This window comes from Copadichromis virginalis, linkage group LG3 (assembly GCF_057382275.1).
Source record: "Copadichromis virginalis isolate Kocher_CV1m ecotype Utaka linkage group LG3, C_Virginalis_male_GT1.1, whole genome shotgun sequence".
Lineage (NCBI taxonomy): Eukaryota > Metazoa > Chordata > Actinopteri > Cichliformes > Cichlidae > Copadichromis > Copadichromis virginalis.
This window is the reverse complement of record NC_140620.1, coordinates 61943859-61966959: the sequence shown is the minus strand read 5'-3', so window position 1 is coordinate 61966959 and position 23101 is coordinate 61943859. Positions and strand designations below refer to the sequence as shown.

General features: G+C 42.1%; 1 protein-coding gene and 1 long non-coding RNA gene across 2 annotated transcripts in view; both read right to left on the bottom strand.

Moving 5' to 3' along the window:
* The window catches only part of LOC146716484 (protein NLRC3-like), a 368054-nt gene that overhangs the window by 137571 nt on the left and 207382 nt on the right, over positions 1 to 23101 (bottom strand). The window lies entirely within an intron of this gene.
* On the bottom strand, positions 2439 to 11112 carry LOC146716492 (uncharacterized). Its single transcript, XR_014919153.1, has 3 exons — positions 10924 to 11112; positions 8673 to 10248; positions 2439 to 3669 (listed from the first exon to the last, which is right to left on the bottom strand). It is a non-coding gene; the product is annotated as an uncharacterized LOC146716492 (long non-coding RNA).

The following is a 23101-nucleotide window of genomic DNA, read 5'->3' as shown; positions in this document are numbered from 1 at the left end:
AAAATATACTGCCTACAATAATATCAAATTTAAACAACAAATTACAAAATTGCCACACCTGCTGTTATTGCCAGGTGTTCGATAGAGCATTATTTAGTCATAAAAAATACATATCACTGAAATATCATCAGTAAAAGAAACACTCTGTCATGGTCCTGGGTCAGTGACCCAGTGCTTTTAGTTATCATTTTCTAGTTTATTATGATGATGATGATTATTATTATTGTTTGAGTTCTATGTGTGATATTCGGTCTGCCTTTGAGTCTGTGTCTCTGTCTGTCTATGGTGTCACCCCATCTGTTTGTGAAGCTGTCTGTTTAGATCTGTGTCTTGTTTGGTTCCCCGTGTCTGAGTTTCCTGTTTTATTGTGAAGGTCTCTGTCTGATGTGAGTATGTTCAGTTTACATTTCCCCTGTCCCATCAGCTCTGATTTCTCCCAGCTGTGTTGCCCTCCTGTCTCTCATCCCCTGATTACTGGTGTGTGTGTATTTAAGCCCTGTGTGTTCTCCTGCATGTTGCCGGTTCGTCTGTATTACTCAGTGTATCCACTGTGCCTTCTCCTTGCTTTTCATCGTCATTCTCCTCTGCTCGTTTTCAATCAGGATTGTGCTCTGTAGTTTAGTTGTTTCCCAGTTTAGTTTAGTTCGAGCCCCGTTTGCTGTTTGTCCACATTCTTTTTGTGTTCAATAAATCACCTTCACTTCTCCACGACTGCCTGTGATTGGATCCTCATTTATTCCGCACGGCTCGCCTCGGCAGCCGTGACACACTCACTATGTAAGACATGTTAGCAAATTCAGTTAATAAATAATGTATCAAATCTATACAGATGTTTGAAGGTATATTGCAAAGCATGTTTGTTTCTTATGGCTTACAAATGTGTTTGCCTTTAACATAATTTACATTTTATTTATACAGTTTCACAGACGAAACAAAATAGGTTTCCTGAACTGTTCTTCGTGGCCTAATTTTGAATCCTTCTGAGGGGGATGCATTATCCATGAAGGTGGGCAATTTGTTCGTCGATCTCTGACCCTCGCTGACTCTGACGCCTCCTAATTCTGCTTCCAGCCTCGCTGATTAATTTGTTGTCACTGATGCTGTCACCAGTTGTACACAACATCTGTTTGTCCACCAGTCTAATCTGTAATTCAGGTGAACCCAGAATTACCTGCATCTTTGTAATGTTTCAGAAAATATACACTATATGTTGATGGGCTTTGTCCCACTTTTCTTTCCTTTATAAGTAAGAATCTCTGTGGTTTTAATGACAATTCATATACAGATTGTGGAGGACATTTTATTCAACACTCAAAAAAGTTCCTCACCAGCAGACTGTAGTACAATTTCAGCCCACCGTTAATAAACCCATCCAATGCAGCGTTATCAGAGAAATTATGCAAGTGTTATGTTTGTATGTACTGGTAATCTATTTATCATTTATCATGATTCCTGCTCTGATGATTACTTTCTTCTCCTTCTGTAATTTTAACAGATAAAGGATGTTGAACATTAAGCTCCAAACAGGATGAATGAGGAAGACCACAGAGGAGAATCGTGGATGTAGTGAAAGAATATATGCAGATGGTTTTTTTCATGGTGGAGGAGCAACTTCTGATACCATCTTAAAGAAAAAACACATAAAATTGAAGAGTAAAAATAATGACAACAATATGTCTAAATTTTTTATTAAGTTTTTAGAGCAAATGCAGTCTTGTCATGGTCAGAGTTGCCCACTCATATTTAACTAATTCAAATACAATTACTCCATTTAAATGCTTATGTTCTAATAAAAGGCATTGTTTAATACTTCTGCCATGACAACCCAAATAAATCAATGAGAGGGAAACGGGAAGATTAGTCGTCAGGCAAGGTTTACTGTTCATTTACCATGCCTTGATAACAGTAAGCTTAACAAAAGAAAAATGTTGGCGACGAGAAAAGGTGTTCTGTCAAAACATCCTACCGTAGCGTAAATTTATAGTCTTGTCTATCAATCCGTGCTAACTTATCAGAATATGCTACCTTACGTGGTTAATGGCTCCGTTGTATAGGTAGCGTGTTCAGATGACCCAATCACACTATTAAAACATGCTTCCTGCTGGGATTTATATAGGTAGCATGTTCAGATGGCCAAATCACACTATTAAAACATGCTTCCTGCTGGGATTTATATAGGTAGCATGTTCAGATGACCCAATCACACTATTAAAACATGCTTCCTGCTTGGATTTATATAGGTAGTGAAGGAAACGGTTTCCAGGGCCTAATCCGTGGATCGACTTCCTCTGAGGCGTGGACGTCTATCAGCAGAGAATGTCCCTTAGTCTGTAACACAGTCAAATATATTCTCAAGCAATATTCAAGCATGCCATTCAGCGTGTTAGTACGAGCTCGGGAGCAGCTTGGGAGAACAAGAAAACAGAGACTGCTTCACGTTGTCTTCCCAAATTGACTCAACTTTATTCACAAGTACAACAGTTTATATAGAGGGTAAAATTCATGAGACAGCAGATTATCAGTTTAAACCAGTACAGACCAAGATAAGGGAGTGTCTTCCTGCCCTTGGGTGAAGAAGCATCCTTTGTGTAGTTTATCAGTTCAGCTACAATTGTGATTATCTCAGCGACATATTTTCAAGGCACAAAATAAAGAGTTCTTTCATTAGTGAATTCTGAAACAAACCATTTGGCCTTCAACAGGCGTCTAAAAGATTAAGAAACTAATGTAGCTGAGGGAGTGATCTCTGTGGTATTTCAACCTTGTACCAGCCTGTGATTCTCACACATCAATTCTTGGGTCAAAGAGAAAAACACTGAAACAAAGGGGCCTTATTGAATGACAGAGTTTTCCTGCATAATGTCACTATAAAACAATATCCAGTAAATGCTCCCATGGTACTAAAATACCTAACAGTTCCCCTCTTTTATTATTTTTAAAAATAATAACTCAATAGAAAGGAAAAATCACAAATGTAATAAGATAATATAAAAAGCAAATCATAAAATGTAACTGGTCTGTCGAGCAGGCTTAATATCAAATAAAAATCCTAAGGTTAATGCAGTAGATATGATTAATAACCTAAATATATAAAAAACACAGTTCTTCAGTCGTCTCCTGGCCTGGTCCCAGGTTCGAGAGACCCCGTATAAGCGTCGTGTGATGACAATGGGCATTTCATTTTCTCCATTATCAGGATGAAACGAGTCTATCTTTATCAGGTTAGACATTGTGTGGTACTCTAGGCTTTCTGTTCCTGCTGGATGTTCGAGTACCTTGTTGTTGTTCAGGTGGGGGATCAAAGGGCTTTCTGAGTCTTGGCTCTTTCCGGCGTTGTGTGTTAATCAGTGATTGTGTGTGTGTAGGTGTATTGAATCCGGGCGCTGGCTCGCCTGAGTCGTCATCTGTAGGTGTATTGAATCCGGGCGCTGGCTCGCCGGAGACGTCATCTACTTGATCCGACACCTTAGGTGGTTTGGTGGGGCTGGTCTTAACCCTGCTGGCATGAATCCACTGAGGTTGTCCGTCTGTTAGGATGCTGGTTCTCGTCACTGCAAGTACAGTCTGGGGGCTGGAACATGCGCGGCCTCCCCGAATTTCCTTGGTTTTAGCGCCTTCACCAACACCGCATCTCCTTGTCTCCACTGGTGGAACTGTGGAGGGGAAAGGCTGAGAGAGACAAACTTTCTGATAGTTATTATTCAGTGTTTCTACCAGGTTATGAACATAGTCAGACAATGCAGTGTCTATGTCCCCTTCCAATAGCGGTGCCCCTCTGGAGGCTGACCATGGTGTTGGAAACGGTCTTCCCATGATTATTTCAAATGGAGATAATTTGGTTGCTGCGGATGGAGTCATTCTAATCTCGCAGAGGATTTGAGGAAGTAGTTTGACCCAGGTCATTCCTGTTTCTATCATTGCTTTAGTCAGGCGGTTTTTTATGGTCCTATTCATTCTTTCTACAACTCCTGAACTCTGAGGATGGTATGGCACATGATATTTCCAGTCTATTGCTAGAGTTTTAGCACACTTTTGAATTACTTCTGATGTGAATGAAGGTCCTCTATCACTGTTAATTTGGTGAGGTATTCCAAATCTGGGTATTATTTCATTGCACAACTTTTGACAGACTACTTCTGCAGTTTCTTTTGAGGTTGGATAAGCTTCTACCCATTTACTAAATTGGTCCACTATTACCAGTAAGTACTTGATGCTTCCTTGTGCTGGCATATGTGTAAAATCGATTTGTAATGTATGAAATGGGAAATCTGGTTGTGGTAAATGCTGATGTTTTGCTTTTGGTTTTCCTACATTAGTTCGTGCACATGTTAGACAGGTTGCTAATATGCGTTTTACTGCGTGTGATGTTTTCTCGATTACAAATCTTGATTTTATTGCTCCTATTACCCCTCTTTGTCCGACATGACTCACACCGTGAAAATGGCAGACAAGGATTGGCAGTAGTGAAGATGGGAGGGCAATCAAACCCTCAAGGTTTTTGTATAAGCCGTCTCTGTTATCTAAGGTACAATTATTACTTTCCCAGTAAGTGTAATCTGAGGCAGAGGCTTGCTCTTGTATGAATTTTAGGTCAACATTTGTTTCTAAATAGTCTGGGAGTGTGACAAGTGGCAGCTGTAAAGGCAAAGATAATACTTCCTTTCTGGGTGGTTGCTGTGAGGCAGCAGCTGCTTTCGCGGTTACGTCTGCAAGAGCATTTCCCACTGCTTCGTCTGTGTCAGCTGTACTGTGTCCTTTCGTTTTAACAACTGCAATTGCCGATGGCAGCTGTATAGCCTGCAAAAGTCTTTGAACAAGATCAGAATTAGCGATCGATTTTCCATCAGCAGATGTGAAGCCTCTCTGTCTCCACAATGTGCCAAAGTCATGCACCACACCGAATGCATAACGGCTATCAGTGTAAATTGTTACTCGCTTATCCACATGTGGCTCACAGGCGCGTATTAAAGCCATGAGCTCTGCTTTTTGTGCTGAGTGAAACGGTAATGAGTGAGCCTCTAGTATGATGTCAGGCAATGTCACCACTGAATAGCCACAAAGAAATGAGTTGTCATTTGGTTTTGAACAGGACCCGTCCACATAAACAATGACTGAGTCTGGGATTGGTGTCTGCTCTAAGTCTGGGCGTGGTGCTGTGGATTCCTGTATACGTGTCATACAATCATGATCGTCAGGGTCGTCTGAACCATCCTGTCGGTCAGAGGAACACAGCATACGAATAAGTAAGTGTGCTGGCGAATTGGGTGTGCTGCTTGCTTTTATAGTGAGATTAGCTGTTGAAGTCAGTGTAGCTTCATAACCTGAGCGACGTTGTGCGGTCATATGTTGTGTAGTTATGTTTGCTAGAATGGTCGTGACCTGGTGATTGGTGTGTAGAATAGTGTCATGTGAGAGTGTGAGCTTCTCGCAGTCCCTTATCATGATAGAGCAAGCTGCTACTGCTCTCAGGCAGGCCGGCATCCCCTGAACTACCGCAGGCAGAGTCAGGCAGACCCAAACAAGGGGCGGAGGTCAGCGCTCCCTGTAATGCATTGAAAGAGGCAGTCATTTCTGTGGACCACAGTATTCGAGGAGGCTTGTCTTTTTTGCAGCATTCACGCAGAATGTGGTCATGAAAAGAACAGTCTGGTATCCACTGTCTGCAATAGTTCACCATGCCCAGGAAGGACAACATTTCCTTCTGTGTAGTGGGACGAGGGACGGAGGTCACAGCTTTGACCCTGTCTGTAGTCATGGAACGTTGTCCGTGAGACAGTGTGAATCCCAAATATTGAACAGAAGTCTGACAGTACTGCGTTTTCTTTGCTGATGCTTTGTGGCCAGTCTGTTGGAGGTGCTGGAGTAGCATGTGTGTAGCAGTTTGACATAGTTTTTCACTCGGAGCACAGAGGAGGAGGTCATCCACGTACTGTATCAGGGTACAGCCCTGAGGAGGAGTGAAGCTGTCCAGGGTAGCACGGACCACCATTGAGAAAGCAGCAGGGCTGTCTATCATGCCCTGAGGCAAACGTGTCCAGGTGTACTGCTTATTTCTATGTGTGAATGCAAATATCGGCTGTGTGTCTTCATGCACAGGCACTGAGAAAAAGGCGGAGCACAAATCCACCACAGTAAAATGTGTAGATGTTGCTGGAATAGCTGTCAGTATGCTGGGAACGTCTGGGACGAGAGGTGGCAGAGGCATAATGACTGCATTAACTTGCCTTAAGTCTTGTGTGAAACGCCATACGCCAGGTTTGTTAGGCTTTGGCACAGGATTGACAGGAGTGTTATATGGAGATACTGTGGGCTTTATTACTCCAGCTGTCAATAAATCTCCTATGATGATGTCTAAGGCTGCGGTTTTTTCAGCGGAAATGGGATATTGCTTGACATATACCGGCTTGTTGTTTTTCAGCTGAGCATGATAAGGTGTACAGTCAATAAATCCTACATCATTCTCACCTCTTGACCATAATGTCATGTTCTGATATTCAGCTGGCAATGTGACAGCAGAGATAGTACAGTGTATGGGGTAGGTTAGATCTGTGTGTCGACATGGTGCAGTAATGTCATAACCTATGTCTGAGTTATGTGACAAAACCACTGTTTTATCTTCACTGGTGTGAGCAGTTATCATGTTGTTAAACAGTGTGAGAGAAACAAAAGTGTGGCTCCCAGATGTGGGATTACCTGGTAGTGGTATTTGTACACGTTTTTGACACAGTGTGTGACGTGGAATACCGGACAAAAGGATGTTGAGTTCATTCTCCGCTGAGGCGTCCAGCTGACACAGAGGCTGTTCCTTCTCCATGGTGTCGGTGCAAAGGGCAGAGAAAACATAGCTGTTATCAGTATCTGCAAACATTTCACCCTTTGTGTTAAATGAAATACACAAGTTCATTTTTGCCATTAAATCTCTGCCTAATAGATTCACAGGCGAGTTTGGAATAATTATGAATGGATGATATGTAATTTCGTCTGGTTTTGGGCCCCAGCGTGTCTTTAGAGAATGAGTTTTGGGGCATTGCACTAGAGTTCCGTTTATTCCCATGGTGTTGATGCACACAGAGGAAACAGGCCCACTATAGAATTTTCCAGACAGTGAACTTTTAGTGGCTCCACTGTCAACTAAAAAGGAATAAGTCTTTTCACCTATTTCTATATCTAACATGGGCAAGCTTTCTGTGTTACGGGACAATTGCAAATGCAGCATCGTGTGTAGTGCTTCACACTGTCCCTCATCCTCACCTGGGCCTCCCTATTGTCGGTCCAGCCTTTCGTTATCATATGGGTGGGGATTAAAATGTGGATTATAAGGTTGCTGCCGAAGTGCAAAGGGGCCATTATTTTGATGTGATTCCTGTCTGCGTTGCCAGTTAACTTGTCTGGAAGAGCTCTGCTGACGCCTAGTGGCAGGAGCTGGTCCTGTGTTTTGTGGTTGAGACCCACGTGCTGCTGATTTGCATTCCCTCCTCCAGTGTCCTATTTTTCCACAATAAAAACATACGTCTCCACTCCTATCTCTCCTTCTGAGATCTCCCTGCTGCGCTTGTTGAGGGGGCGGGGCCCCTGCATACATCATTTTCTCACTTTCCTCTGAGCCTTCAACATCAAAATTTAACATCATTCTAACATTTTTAGCCTTCGTGCTGTTGGGAAAAAGATCTGCACCGGCTTTCGTTTTGACAAGTGTGATAAAGTTCTTTATCTTCATGTCATAGAGATTATCAGTGGCAGTCAGCTTCAATAGTTGTGAACATTCTGGATGAATATTGTTTAAGAATGTTGTTATGAAAATCTGATCATTTCCTCCTTCAGGCATGCATGCCTCATTAGTCCAGCAGTGCATGAAACGTTTCATAAACACTAGAATAAATTCATCTGGCTTTTGCTTGCACATGGTTACTGCATTTAAATCGATTTTATCTCTAGACATTGTGAGCAGAAATTTCTTTAGATTTTGAAAAAAGGCTGTGATTTTGTCATCGTTTATCCACAAAAACGAGGTGGTGTTGGCTGCTTGGTCATTTTTAGGGTCTAGTTCCTCTACTTCTTCAATAAGCTGAGATTCAGTCACACCTGGGATTCGTTGACATAATATATATCTATAATCAGGCCCACCCAAGTGGTGGTCCTGATTATAGGGCCTGGTATTTGTGATTTTATATTTTATTTTTTTCGGTTTTACAGTTAATTTTGATTTTTTATCGGACCCGTCTAAGGTCTTTGAATTATTCTGACCCATGGTCAGTGATTTCCAGAGGGGTTTAGACGCTTTGAAGGATTTAAGTTAGTTTTATTTTGCTGTGGCACACCTGAGGTTACTTGATTTTTTGCTAGCAATTTTATCTTTTTAGTGAGCAACTTCTCACTTTTTAACGAGCAACTTCTCGTTTTATGGCCACAGGCAACTTCCTGTGTCCTTTCTGCTGGTGAGCAACTTCTTAGTTTATGACAGCAGGCAACTTCCTGTGTCCTTTCTGCTTTAATTTACAAAACAACAGGCAACTTCCTGTGTTTCTATGTGGGCCACTAAAGAAGGCTCCTCAGTGTATCCCACTTGTTACTATGTGGGCCACTGAAGAAGGCCTCGTCAGCGTATCCCGTTTCTATGTGGATCACTGAGAAAGGCATAACACAGTCTTATAAAATAAAAGACACGTGCCTACCTTCGTCAGGATCCCACTTCTGACACCAAAATTGAAGGAAACGGTTTCCAGGGCCTAATCCGTGGATCGACTTCCTTCGAGGCGTGGACGTCTATCAGCAGAGAATGTACCTTCACCTATCAGCAGAGAATGTCCCTTAGTCTGTAACACAGTCAAATATATTCTCAAGCAACATTCAAGCATGCCATTCAGCGTGTTAGTACGAGCTCGGGAGCAGCTTGGGAGAACAAGAAAACAGAGACTGCTTCAGGTTGTCTTCCCAAATTGACTCAACTTTATTCACAAGTACAACAGTTTATATAGAGGGTAAAATTCATGAGACAGCAGATTATCAGTTTAAACCAGTACAGACCAAGATAAGGGAGCGTCTTCCTGCCCTTGGGTGAAGAAGCATCCTTTGTGTAGTTTATCAGTTCAGCTACAATTGTGATTATCTCAGCGACATATTTTCAAGGCACAAAATAAAGAGTTCTTTCATTAGTGAATTCTGAAACAAACCATCTGGCCTTCAACAGGCGTCTCCTAAGAGATTTAGAAACGAATGTAGCTGAGGGAGTGATCTCTGTGGTATTTCAACCTTGTACCAGCCTGTGATTCTCACACATCAATTCTTGGGTCAAAGAGAAAAACACTGAAACACTAAATATATAAAAAACACAGTTCTTCAGTCGTCTCCTGGCCTGGTCCCAGGTTCGAGAGACCCCGTATAAGCGTCGTGTGATGACAATGGGCATTTCATTTTCTCCATTATCAGGATGGAATGAGTCTATCTTTATCAGGTTAGACATTGTGTGGTACAGAGTTTTCCTGCATAATGTCACTATAAAACAATATCCAGTAAATGCTCCCATGGTACTAAAATACCTAACATCTCTGTTATCTAAATGAAGACGTGCAGCACAGCAACCAGAGCAGCGCTCAGATCACACGTGTCCTGTTATTATGTATAAAAGCATGAAACAGGTGAGACAGGTGGGATCAATATTAATGTTGTGGAAATATATGAAAAAGCAACAGAAGAGTGAAAACATTTCCTGTTTCTAGAAAGATCTTTCAGCTCACAGCTGCTCACAGACTGTATTTACAAGTGACAAACTGCAACTCTACAGTACATCTACAGTATATATCAAATATATTCTGTATTCAAATCTATTGAGTGATGTTTGAAAGTCTTTCCAGGTGAGTTTGATCCAGGAGGGTCTGAAGCCAGAGTCAGACAGAGACTGTGCAGAGACTGTAGAAGGACAGAGCAGCAGCAGAGCAGTCCAGATACACTGATGATCCTCTGTCAGATCCAGAGGGACACACAGGGATGATGCTGGACTCTATATTGTGTCTGACAGTGGAGCTGTTCTCAGAGCAGTTCACTCTGCAGCACTGACAGTCATCTGCACTTCTTCTCATTCCTCCGTCAGTCACTGCTGGATGAAGCTCTCCTCTCCACCTCCCAGTAACATGGCCCAGTCAGAGCGTCTCTACACACAAGCTGCTGCTGCTTCAACCTCTCTGGATCATCAGGACACAGCTCCTCCTCTCTCAGCACACACACCGTCCTGTTTACCATCATCAGCTCCACCTGCAGAGAGAAGAAGGAACAGCAGAGGAGATAAATGAGTGTTTCCAGAGACTCTTCATCAGCTGTCAGTCAGTGATGCAGCACATCCAGTATAAAGAGCAGCAGGGACTTCAGTGCTGGGACTGTACTAGGACTCATTGTTGCTTCACTTTTTCTAATCTTTGGATTTTTATTGAAGTTGATGAAAATGTTTTTCCCTCCTAGTTTGAGTTTGGACTTTCATTCATTAGAAGAACCTTGGTGTGTCCACTCTGAGCTCTGTAGGAACCCCAACAACAAGCCCAACAATCCAGATGGACGGTTCCAGCTGTTAACTGGAGGAATTCCATCCAAACATCTGCTCTCACTAAATTCTTCCTCACCTACAGACTGTGTTCTTCACTGCTTTAAACTTGGAAATGAATGCAGACATTGGTCTGCGTGCTGCTTTGTTCAGAGAGCTGATTGGCTGTTGACAGTGTTTGATCAGAGCGTGTCAGCCATTACTATGGTGATCATAAAGGTCAGAAACAGGAAGTGTTTGTGTCCAATCCTGAAGCCTGTCACCATTCTCCTCTCACAGCTTCACTGAGAAGCTGCAGCTTTACAGGAAACACTGGATCTTTGTTTCATACTGACTGTGTTTAGTACAATACTGCTGACAGCACCACCCACTCACTCCATCACTCTACTTACAGCAGAGTCTCCAGTCTGTAGTCTGGACTCTGCTGAAGATCAGACAGCTGCGTCACATTTGGATCCTTCAGGTTGTTTCCCCACAGCTCCAGCTCTCTCAGATGGGAGGGGTTGGACTTCAGTGATGCTGCCAGATAATCACAGCTGATCTCTGACAAACCACAGAAACTCAATCTGTATAAAGAATGAAAGATGTAAGTTTATTAGACAAAGTGTGAGCTTGAAATCATTCAGTGTTTCATCATCTGTTCAGAGCTGAAGAAGGTTCAGAATGTAGAAGTTTAGAAAATGGAAACTCCAAACAGCTGAAGCCAACAGGAAGCAGCTTCAAACAGGAAACTGTGCAGAGTTTCAGACTATATGTCCTGATGCAGCCAGTTGGATTTTGGAGATTTGAATCTCTGTTCTGTGACTAAGTCCTTGAATCATTTCTTCCAGTTGGTCCAACAAGACAGACTAAGTATTGGACATGTGTTGTGGCTCCATTAGGGGAGCTTCTAAATGTGATGTGATGGCCCCTCTGGGTCTGTCAGGTCACAGGACTGAAGAGAGCTCAAACTGGGCACACAGTTGTTCCAGTCTGGACCAAAGACTCTATACTGGGACTGAGGGACTGCTTTGACTGCACCCACTGGGACTTTTTAAAGGCTCATGTTCTCACTTAGATCATCGATTTCTACTTACATTTCTTTCTGGGAAAAATGGGGATTACTTTGGAAACAGGAAGTATTTTCCCCAATAAGCAGCCCTGGATTAGTAAATCACTCCAACATGTTCTCAGGCAGAAGAAGCTGTCTTGTTATGAGGGAGAGAAGAAAAAGATTGAGGCAGAGAAACTTGTTGAAAGAGAGATAAAGCAGCTAAAATCAGGTGTAAAAGTAAAGCAGAGGATGAGCTGAATAAAGGACACTCAAGGCTGGCTTGGAAAGGAATGAAGTCCATGCAGAGCAAAGATGAATGTGATGCTGAATCAGCAGAAGATTTGGACTCATTTGATTCCAGCTTCGATATCATTGATTTCAATGAAGAGCTTTGTGATTGTAGCAAAGGGCTGGTAGCTCTGAGAGTCCCACTGATGAGGTGTTTGTGTGGAAATCTCTTAGTGGGACCAAAGAGAGAAAAAGCCCTGGTCCCGATGCTGTGGGAGGGAAATGATTGAAGTGTGCTGTGAGGAACTGACTGGGAGATCTTCACACATTTTCCAGTCCTCCTTGGAAAAACAGGAAGTTCCCAGCATATGGAAACAAAGGTTAAGTGTCCTATGGCACTCAGTGATGATGGTGCTGTGGCCCCACCACCTCCACCTCTTTGTAAAGGAACTAACTGTCATCTGAAGCTTCAAATGGAACTAATACTTCCTCCACTAGGTGGCAGTGTCTGATGAGAAAGTGTTAGTGGAGCTGGCCTGGAGTCAGAAACAGGAAGATGCAGGATTTGGGCTGAAATGGGGAAAAGTGGTTCGCACTAGTGCCTTAAAGCAAGAAGGTTGTAGGTTGAAGCTTGTTGGCCTTTCTGTGGAGGTTGGATGTTCTCCCACAGTCCAATGAAATGCTGCTTATGTCATGTTTTTGCTGTGTGGCAGGCAGCGATTGGACCCAAACGCAAACTCACAGGGACATAACTTGAACTCAAAAGCACAGCTTTATTGCTGGAAAATAGAATACAAGCAATACAAAACTAAACTACACTGGAAAAAGCTAATTATAATGCATACCAGGAGACACGGGGAGAATCACACACAGCATGAGGGACGACACAACACTGACTCAGAGAAACACAGGGTTTAAATACACTGGGAAGTAACGAGGGGAATGAGACACAGAAGGAGGGCACAGCTGGGAGAAATCAGGGCTGACAAGGCAAGCAAAGCAGGACGCATTCACATAAGACACGGACCTTCAAAGTAAAAGAGGAAGTATCACACAGAGACGCGAACTTGACACGGTGGAGACAGCAACTAAGAAACACAGAGACATAAACCATAAGGCAGAGGACTCTAAGAACCAAAAGACACAGAGGGAAACTCAAACATGCAGACACAGACTTACACAGAACAGAGCGGACACAGAGAAACATGAAGGGCAAGGGATCGAAACTAGAAACCATAGAATAACTAACACAAGTACAATAATACAAAAATCACAAAGAACTAAACATGCTGAGTCGTGGGACCCAGGACCCTGACAGCTTATGTTCATTTGTGCTTCTAAATTGGCTGTAGGTGTGGATGTGAGAGAGTGCTTCTCTGCCTCTCTCTGTTGGCCCTGTGATGGACTGCTCACCTGTGCTGGTGGACCACGCCTCTTGCCCTAAGACAGCTAGGGCACAGGCTGCAGCCCTGTGAGCCTAAGCTGAATAAATAGTTAGCAAAAATGATCCATAGATGGCCTGAAATCCCCCAGTTAGCAGTTTGGTAGATAGCTATGACATGCTAATCCCATCCAGCAGCTGTATTCTACCTGTAAGCTGATCCCTGCTGAGCCAAAGCACTTTTTCATATACAAATTACAACCTTTAATAGAAACCTATTGGTCAGCATCTTATTAGCCTGCTGTTAGCTTCATTCCACAGAAAACTGAGAGAAACTAACAGAGTTGATAAAGAATAAAGAGAAATGTGCTGATTTAAAGCCTTTGAAGTGCTTCAGATGATCTCTGTCCACTTCTGTCCACTCATTCATTCATGTAAGCTTTCTAATGCAGCTTTGATCTTCACAGTCTGCTTCATGAAACTCATTCTAACCCTGAATGTCAGAGTGTTCCTCCTTCTCTTTCCCATCATTCATGCTGGCAGTGGAGGAGATTTGGATGTTGGACTGTGTTTTGGATGATGTGTGTATGTTTGTGTTGGACTGCTGTCTGTAAAGCAAACGCACATTTTGCTTTGAATTTCAGTGTCAGACAGACTTTAAGGTGGAATGAAGAGTTTGAGAGTTTCACAGTGAATTATCCAGTGGAGGATTTTTCTTCTTCTTTGAAGGTTTGAAATGTGAACATTGTTCTGCTGCAGTCAATGGACTAAACCAGAGAAGAAGAAAACAGACTTTACCATGAAGATCCTCAGTGTGGATCAGTATAATATCAGCCTGATGTCTGCAGTTTAGTGTCAGCACAACTTTCACATCATGTTCATCTCAGCACAACTAAAACATGCTGACTGACCTCAGAGTTTCAAGTCCACATCCTGGACTCTCCAGGAAACCACACAGATGCTTCACTCCTGAATCCTGCAGATTGTTGTTGTCACTCAGGTCCAGCTGTCTCAGATGGGAGGGGTTGGACTTCAGCGCTGCTGCCAGATAATCACAGCTGATCTTTGACAAACCACAGCCCCTCAATCTGTATAAAGAATGAAAGATGTAAGTTTATTAGACAAAGTGTGAGCTTGAAATCATTCAGTGTTTCATCATCTGTTCAGAGCTGAAGAAGGTTCAGAATGTAGAAGTTTAGAAAATGGAAACTCCAAACAGCTGAAGCCAACAGGAAGCAGCTTCAAACAAACACAACAAGAGAAAAAACTCTTAATGTTTCACATTAAAGTCGTACATTTATCATAAAAACAGGACAAAGACTTGAAAAAGTCGTGTTTTTCCTTCCAGAAACCACATGGCTTCACTTTTAAAGGTGAAGTGTGAAAGAAATGGACATATTTGAAGTCCAACACCTTTTTCCAGTCACATTATTAAAGCAGACAAACTACAAGCTCATTTTCATTCCAACAAGTCATCTTCTGACCTGGACTAACAACACTGGTCTCTATGTGCAGCTGGCTGTGAGACCAGTGCTCAGGGAGCGTCTACAAAGTGCAACACTGAAAGAACATCACACACTAATCTGCTTCCAGCACTTTCACACAAACATCTACTGTCATTATTGTCACCAAACTCTGTGGATCTTTTATTGCAAATTCAAATGGGATCAAATGGTCAGACAAAAGAGGCTTATGAGGAAATATGATGAAATGTTGTGTGTTAGCAGCAAGTTATTGAATCATTTTCCTCAGAAACCAAACAAAATGATTGACAAACATGTTTTTACAAACTCAGTGTTGGACTTGGATCAGCAGGATAAGCTGATGTTTAAAGGCATTTGAGTCTTGCTGTATGAGAGTCCAGTTATTACTCAATATTTATGGATGATGTTCTTTCAGTGTTGCACTTTGTAGACGCTCCCTGAGCCTCACAGCCAGCTGCACATGGACCAGCTGACATTACCCAGCATTAGAGGCGGCTGTAAAAAAACAAAGGATTTTCCTATTTAAATGGTTTTAATTTGAATAAAGCGATGTTGATTCATTCAATCCTGAATCGATTTTTAATATAAATGTATTTTGCCAGAATCTCAGGTTAAAGCTCCCAAAAGTATTTCAACAACAACCAAACTGTTAGGATGCCTGGGTCGTTGACCCAGGGGTTTTGAGTTTATTATATTATTTATACTTTCTAGTCTTTGGTTTCTTTGAGTTCTGTCTTATGGTTTATGTCTCTGTCTTCTTTAGTTGCTCTGTCTCCCCTATCACCTGCATCCCCTTGTCTAGTTCGCGTCTATGGGTATCCTTAGTTCCTATATCCCCGTGTCCAGTCAGTGTTTGTGTCTGCCCTGGTCCCACGTCTCTGTTCCCTTTGTAGTGCCTGCATGTGAGTCTGCGTCTTTGTTCAGTCTGTGTTATGTGCTTCCTGTTTTACTTTGAAGGTCTCTGTCTTATCTCAGTGTGTTCAGGTTACGCTTCTTTGGTCTCGTCAGTTCTAATTTGTCCCAGCTGTGTTTCCCTCCTGTTACTAATTTCCCTGATTGCTCCCTCTGTGTATTTAAGCTCTGTGTTTCTTAGTGTCTGTGTCGCGATCTACCGTTTTCCTAGCTGTGTGTTCTGGCATTCCTCCAGTTTAAGTTTGTTTTGAGTTTTTTCAGTTATGTTATATTTTGAGTACCAAATTAAAGCCTTTTTGAGTTCACGACTGTCTCCGGAGTCTGCACCTTGGGTCCTATTCCTGTCGGCACACAGCCACACCTAACACAAACAGATAAAACAGTAAATGAGAGCAGCTAAACACACAAAGATGGAAACACAGAGCGTGGATCGTTCACTCGACGGCACGTACACGGACACACCGTCGGGGCTGAAAGTGGACAGCTCACAGATCCTGAAGCTGCAGGTTTCATCTGTCTCCAACCAAAACTGACTGAACCAGCAGCAGAAGAAGATCCAAACTACGCTTTACGTTTGATGAACATCGTCATGAATTCTCTCTGACTTTGACGTTTACTTCCTGCACAGCTCTCTCTCTCTCAGTGTACTTCAAGAACAGTTTACCTTCAAAAATCTGTTTCCTGCATTATTCACTGCTTATTACGCACCAGTCTGCTGTTGTGTTCACTGCTGTCGGCCTCCGAAAACAAAGCCTCATTTCTGCTGTTCAATACTGAAGAAATGTAAACCTTTTAAAATGATGACAGATTACAAACTCTCAGCTGTGTCTGTAATCAAACCTCTGTAACTTTGCTTCACTTCAGCAGCATCAGCTCATGTTCACATGTTGATTCATGGTTTTCTTCAGTTTTTGATGGACTGCAGAATATTTTGAAGGTTATCTGCTATAAAAAGCCAGAACAGGAAAATCTGCTTCATGTGTTTCTGTTTGATCCTCAGTGACTTTGACACATAGGCCTCTGCTGTGATGATCACACCTCTGATCAAGTCTCACAGTGTCAGCTTTGTTTTTATACATATGGATATGTGCTGAGAAATGATCAGAATTATAATATTTCCCACTGTCTGCTGTGTGCCATGACCTTTGACCTGCTAAAGACAGTCAGCTGTGGATTATTCATTGTTGTGTCTGATACTTAGAACTGTGAGGAAGAACACTACACAGTTAATCAGGGTCCCCTCTCTCTGAATCAGGAAAGGTGGGCAGGCCGCGTGTGGGCCGCGGGCCATACGTTGTGTCTCACTGTTTGAAATGTGAACATTGTTCTGCTGCAGTCAATGGACTAAACCAGAGAAGAAGAAAACAGACTTTACCATGAAGATCCTCAGTGTGGATCAGTATAATATCAGCCTGATGTCTGCAGTTTAGTGTCAGCACAACTTTCACATCATATTCATCTCAGCACAACTAAAACATGCTGACTGACCCCAGAGTTTCAAGTCCACATCCTGGACTCTCCAGGAAACCACACAGATGCTTCACTCCTGAATCCTGCAGGTTGTAGTTGTCACTCAAGTCCAGCTCTCTCAGATGGGAGGGGTTGGACTTCAGTGCTGCTGCCAGATAATCACAGCTGATCTCTGACAAACCACAGTCCCACAATCTGTATAAAGAATGAAAGATGCAAGTTTATTAGACAAAGTGTGAGCTTGAAATCATTCAGTGTTTCATCATCTGTTCAGAGCTGAAGAAGGTTCAGAATGTCGAAGTTTAGAAAATGGAAACTCCAAACAGCTGAAGCCAACAGGAAGCAGCTTCAAACAAACACAACAAGAGAAAAAACTCTGAATGTTTCACATTAAAGTCGTACATTTATCATAAAAACAGGACAAAGACTTGAAAAAGACGTCATTTTCCTTCCAGAAACCACATGGCTTCACTTTTAAAGGTGAAGTGTGAAAGAAATGGACATATTTGAAGTCCAACACCTTTTTCCAGTCACATTATTAAAGCAGACAAACTACAAGCTCATTTTCATTGCAACAAGTCATCTTCTGACCTGGACTAACAACACTGGTCTCTATGTGCAGCTGGCTGTGAGACCAGTGCTCAGGGAGCGTCTACAAAGTGCAACACTGAAAGAACATCACACAATCATTTGCTTCCAGCACTTTCACACAAACATCTACTGTCATTATTGTCACCAAACTCTGTGGATCCTTTATTGCAAATTCAAATGGGATCAAATGGTCAGACAAAAGAGGCTTATGAGGAAATATGATGAAATGTTGTGTGTTAGCAGCAAGTTATTGAATCATTTTCCTCAGAAACCAAACAAAATGATTGACAAACATGTTTTTACAAACTCAGTGTTGGACTTGGATCAGCAGGATAAGCTGATGTTTAAAGGCATTTGAGTCTCGCTGTATGAGAGTCCAGTTATTACTCAATATTTATGGATGATGTTCTTTCAGTGTTGCACTTTGTAGACGCTCCCTGAGCCTCACAGCCAGCTGCACATGGACCAGCTGACATTACCCAGCATTAGAGGCGGGTGTAAAAAAATGGTTTTTCCTATTTAAATGGTTTTAATTTGAATAAAGCGATGTTGATTCATTCAATCCTGAATCGATTTTTAATATAAATGTATTTTGCCAGAATCTCAGGTTAAAGCTCCCAAAAGTATTTCAACAACAACCAAACAGATAAATCAGTAAATGAGAGCAGCTAAACACACAAAGATGGAAACACAGAGCGTGGATCGTTCACTCGACGGCACGTACACGGACACGCCGTCGGGGCTGAAAGTGGACAGCTCACAGATCCTGAAGCTGCAGGTTTCATCTGTCTCCAACCAAAACTGACTGAACCAGCAGCAGAAGAAGATCCAAACTACGCTTTACGTTTGATGAACATCGTCATGAATTCTCTCTGACTTTGACGTTTACTTCCTGCACAGCTCTCTCTCTCTCAGTGTACTTCAAGAACAGTTTACCTTCAAAAATCTGTTTCCTGCATTATTCACTGCTTATTACGCACCAGTCTGCTGTTGTGTTCACTGCTGTCGGCCTCCGAAAACAAAGCCTCATTTCTGCTGTTCAATACTGAAGAAATTTAAACCTTTTAAAATGATGACAGATTACAAACTCTCAGCTGTGTCTGTAATCAAACCTCTGTAACTTTGCTTCACTTCAGCAGCATCAGCTCATGTTCACATGTTGATTCATGGTTTTCTTCAGTTTTTGATGGACTGCAGAATATTTTGAAGGTTATCTGCTATAAAAAGCCAGAACAGGAAAATCTGCTTCATGTGTTTCTGTTTGATCCTCAGTGACTTTGACACATAGGCCTCTGCTGTGATGATCACACCTCTGATCAAGTCTCACAGTGTCAGCTTTGTTTTTATACATATGGATATGTGCTGATAAATGATCAGAATTATAATATTTCCCACTGTCTGCTGTGTGCCGTGACCTTTGACCTGCTAAAGACAGTCAGCTGTGGATTATTCATTGTTGTGTCTGATACTTGGAACTGTGAGGAAGAACACTACACAGTTAATCAGGGTCCCCTCTCTCTGAATCAGGAAAGGTGGGCAGGCCACGTGTGGGCCGCGGGCCATACGTTGAGTCTCACTGTTTGAAATGTGAACATTGTTCTGCTGCAGTCAATGGACTAAACCAGAGAAGAAGAAAACAGACTTTACCATGAAGATCCTCAGTGTGGATCAGTATAATATCAGCCTGATGTCTGCAGTTTAGTGTCAGCACAACTTTCACATCATATTCATCTCAGCACAACTAAAACATGCTGACTGACCTCAGAGTTTCAAGTCCACATCCTGGACTCTCCAGAACACCACACAGATGCTTCACTCCTGAATCCTGCAGCTTGTAGTTGTTACTCAGGTCCAGCTGTCTCAGATGGGAGGGGTTGGACTTCAGTGCTGCTGCCAGATAATCACAGCTGATCTCTGACAAACCACAGCCCCACAATCTGTATAAAGAATGAAAGATGTAAGTTTATTAGACAAAGTGTGAGCTTGAAATCATGCAGTGTTTCATCATCTGTTCAGAGCTGAAGAAGGTTCAGAATGTAGAAGTTTAGAAAATGGAAACTCCAAACAGCTGAAGCCAACAGGAAGCAGCTTCAAACAAACACAACAAGAGAAAAAACTCTGAATGTTTCACATTAAAGTCGTACATTTATCATAAAAAGTAAGTAAGTAAGTAAGTAAAGTTTATTTATTAAGCGCTTTTCATAGACAGGTAGTCACAAAGCGCTGCACACAGAGATGAAAATAAACAGTATGATAAATAGCAAAATGCACAATATACACAATATAGAGTTTAAATGTAAATTAAAATATAAAAATGTAAAAAGCATTGGTCAACAGAAAGCTAGTAAAGTTTTAAACTGTTTTTTAATGGTTTCCACAGAGTCAACCAAACGTAGTTGTAGAGGTAGACTGTTCCACAGCCTTGGTGCCACAGACTGAAAGGCTCCGCCCCCTTTCGTCTTCAGACGCGTTCTGGGAGCAACCAACAAACTCTGAGTCTGTGAGCGGAGACGGCAAGCTGTAGTTTATTTTGTGAGAAGCTTGGATAAATAATCTGGGGCTTGGCCATTTAGTGCTCTGTACGTTAAAACAATAATTTTAAAACGAATTCTAAAATCTATTGGGAGCCAATGTTAAGAACATAGGATAGGAGTGATGTGAGCACGCTTGCTAGAGTGAGTTAGTAGTCTAGCTGCTGCGTTTTGTATAGCTTGGAGGCGAGAAAGATGATTTATCCAAGCTGGTAAATAAGGAATTACAATAATCTAAACGCGATGACACAAATGCATGGACATTTTTTTCCAGTTCAGCTAAGGAGACCATATGTCGCAGTTTAGAAATATTCCTTAAATGAAAGAAACAGGAACGAGACAGAGATTTTACGTGTGAGTCAAGGCCCAAAGAAGAGTCAAATATTACTCCAAGATTTCGAATATTTGGCTTAGCAGGAGAACAGAAAGGGGCAAGAACCTGACTGATTTTAGAATATAGATCAGGAGGAGCTATGATCATGGTCTCTGTCTTGTTCATGTTTAAAACAGGGTAATTGTTAGAAAGCCAATCAGAGATTTGAGTTAAAGCCTGGACTAGGGTGGACAGCCTATCCAGCTGATGAGGCTTAAAGGACATATACAGCTGGATATCATCGGCATAGAAATGATAAGACAGGTCAAAAGACTGAAAAATGCCAGCTAAAGGAAGCATATAAAAAGAAAATATTAATGGACCCAAAACTGAACCTTGTGGAACCCCGCAGGTTAGGGCAGCAGTGTTAGAGGAGAACCTATCAGTCCTAACAGAAAAAGTCCTGTCTCATAAGTAGGAAGAAAACCAGTCTAAGGCGGTGCCAGATATACCAGCCAGAACCTTCAGCCCGTTGAGTAGGATTTTGTGGTTGATGGTATCGAAGGCTGCGCTAAGATCTAGCAAAATGATCACGGAACAATTTCCTGCATCAGATGCCATTAACTGAATTCTGCGGAGGAACCCATCTGAGGGATTAATAAAGTTTCATCTAATCTAATCATTAGTAGATCATTATAGACCCATAAGAGAGCGGTCTCCGTAGAGTGCTGTTTTTGAAAGCCAGACTGAAAAGGGTCAAAAATCTGCAATCGGCATAGTAAGGACCTGAACTGATTTTCTACAATCTTTTCTAGTAATTTACTTATAAATGGCAATCTTGAAATAGGACGATAACTACTAGGGGAGGTAGGATCTAGATTCTGTTTTTTTAACAGAGGGGTTACCTCAGCATGTTTAAAATAGGACGGAACACAGCCTTGCCTCAGTGAATTGTTGATGATTGATAGTAATGTGGGACCAATGCTGGTGAGAGTCCCAGACAGGACAGAGGGAGGTAATATATCTAAGGAGCATGATGAGGATTTCATTTCACCTATTACTGCAATTAAGTCATTGAGTGTGATTGGAGAAAAAGAAGTAAATGACCCATCACAACAAGGGGCATCTTCATAAGGGGAGGCACTTGAGGAGATTTTGGATCTCAAGTCCATCACCTTATTTACAAAGTAATTGAGGAAAGTGCTACAGTCTTCGTCAGAAAGTAACACAGCATGCTGAGTTGGAGGAGAAACAATACTGTTGATAGTATCAAATAGAATTCTTGGGTTATTTTTATGACGATTTATGAGATTATTGAAGTAAGAGGATCTGGCCTCTTTAACTGACTCATTATATAAGTGAAGCAGTTCTTTGAAGTGTTCCCGATGGACAACCAGCCCAGTGGACTTCCAGAGACGCTCTGCTTTTCGACAGGAGCGTCGAAGACCACGGGTTTGATTATTTAACCATGGTGTGCAGGAACTAACAGTGCAATGACTAGTTTTGAAAGGAGCAACCTGATTAAGAATGGCAAGGCAGTGTTCATTAAAAGAATTAATAAGGATGTCAACCTCGTCAGAAGAAGGTTTAAAATTAAAAAGAGAAGAAAACTTAAAAATGACAGAGTCATCAATAAAGCGCCTGCGCCTAATAAAACTTTGGGGAAGAGACTCTGAATTGAACGATACATTAAAAAAGACTGACTTATGATCGCTAAAAGAAACATCATTTAAGTTCATGTGGTCAAGGGAAACACCACAGGTGAAGACCAAGTCCAGAGTATGCCCAGCTGTGTGAGTAGGACCTGATACATGTTGAACAAAATTGAAAGAGTCCATAATGCTCAGGAACTCCTTAGTGGTACTATTTGATGAGTCCTCTGCATGAATGTTGAAGTCACCAACAATGATGACCTTGCCCAGTTTAATCGTGGACGTTAAAAATTCTTGTAGGTCTGACAGAAAAGCTGCAGCAGACCCAGGTGGACGATAAATTAAAATGCTGTATATGGGCTGTTCTCGTCCAATTTTTATCATAATCATCTCAAAAGAGTTGTAACAGCTTGAGGAGATCATCTGGCATAAGAATGTCTTTTTGAAAATTACCGCTGTTCCACCCCCTCGTCCAGATATCTGAGGTGCACAGAGAAATGAACAGTCAGCGGGACACAGCTCTAAAAGATGTGAGACTTCATTCTCACGCTGCCACGTCTCAGAGATAAACATAAAATCCAGCTTCTCCGTACAGAACAAGTCATTTAAGCTATAAGACTTGTTGGCAATTGAGCGCGCATTAATTAACATCCATTTAACGCTGCGACCCACCGGGACAGGGGTAGAGTTTCCAGGAACAGAGTTCGTACTATGCAGTAAGCTGCGCAGCAAAACAGGGTTCCTGCCGCGATGAGGCATTGCTTTCCATGCTTTTAGGTGGAAGCTTGGGTGGTAAACACAGTGGGTTGTGGGGATTAATCCAGCTCCGACAAGACTCAGGCGGATCTTACTGCTAGCAGCCCAGGAATAAAGACCCCGAAGATCTGCCTCTTTCCGAAGACGACGGAGCAGGACAAGAAAGCCGGCTCTCTTCACCCGCTTCCTCCGACGAGGCCTCTGAAGCAAAATTGAGCT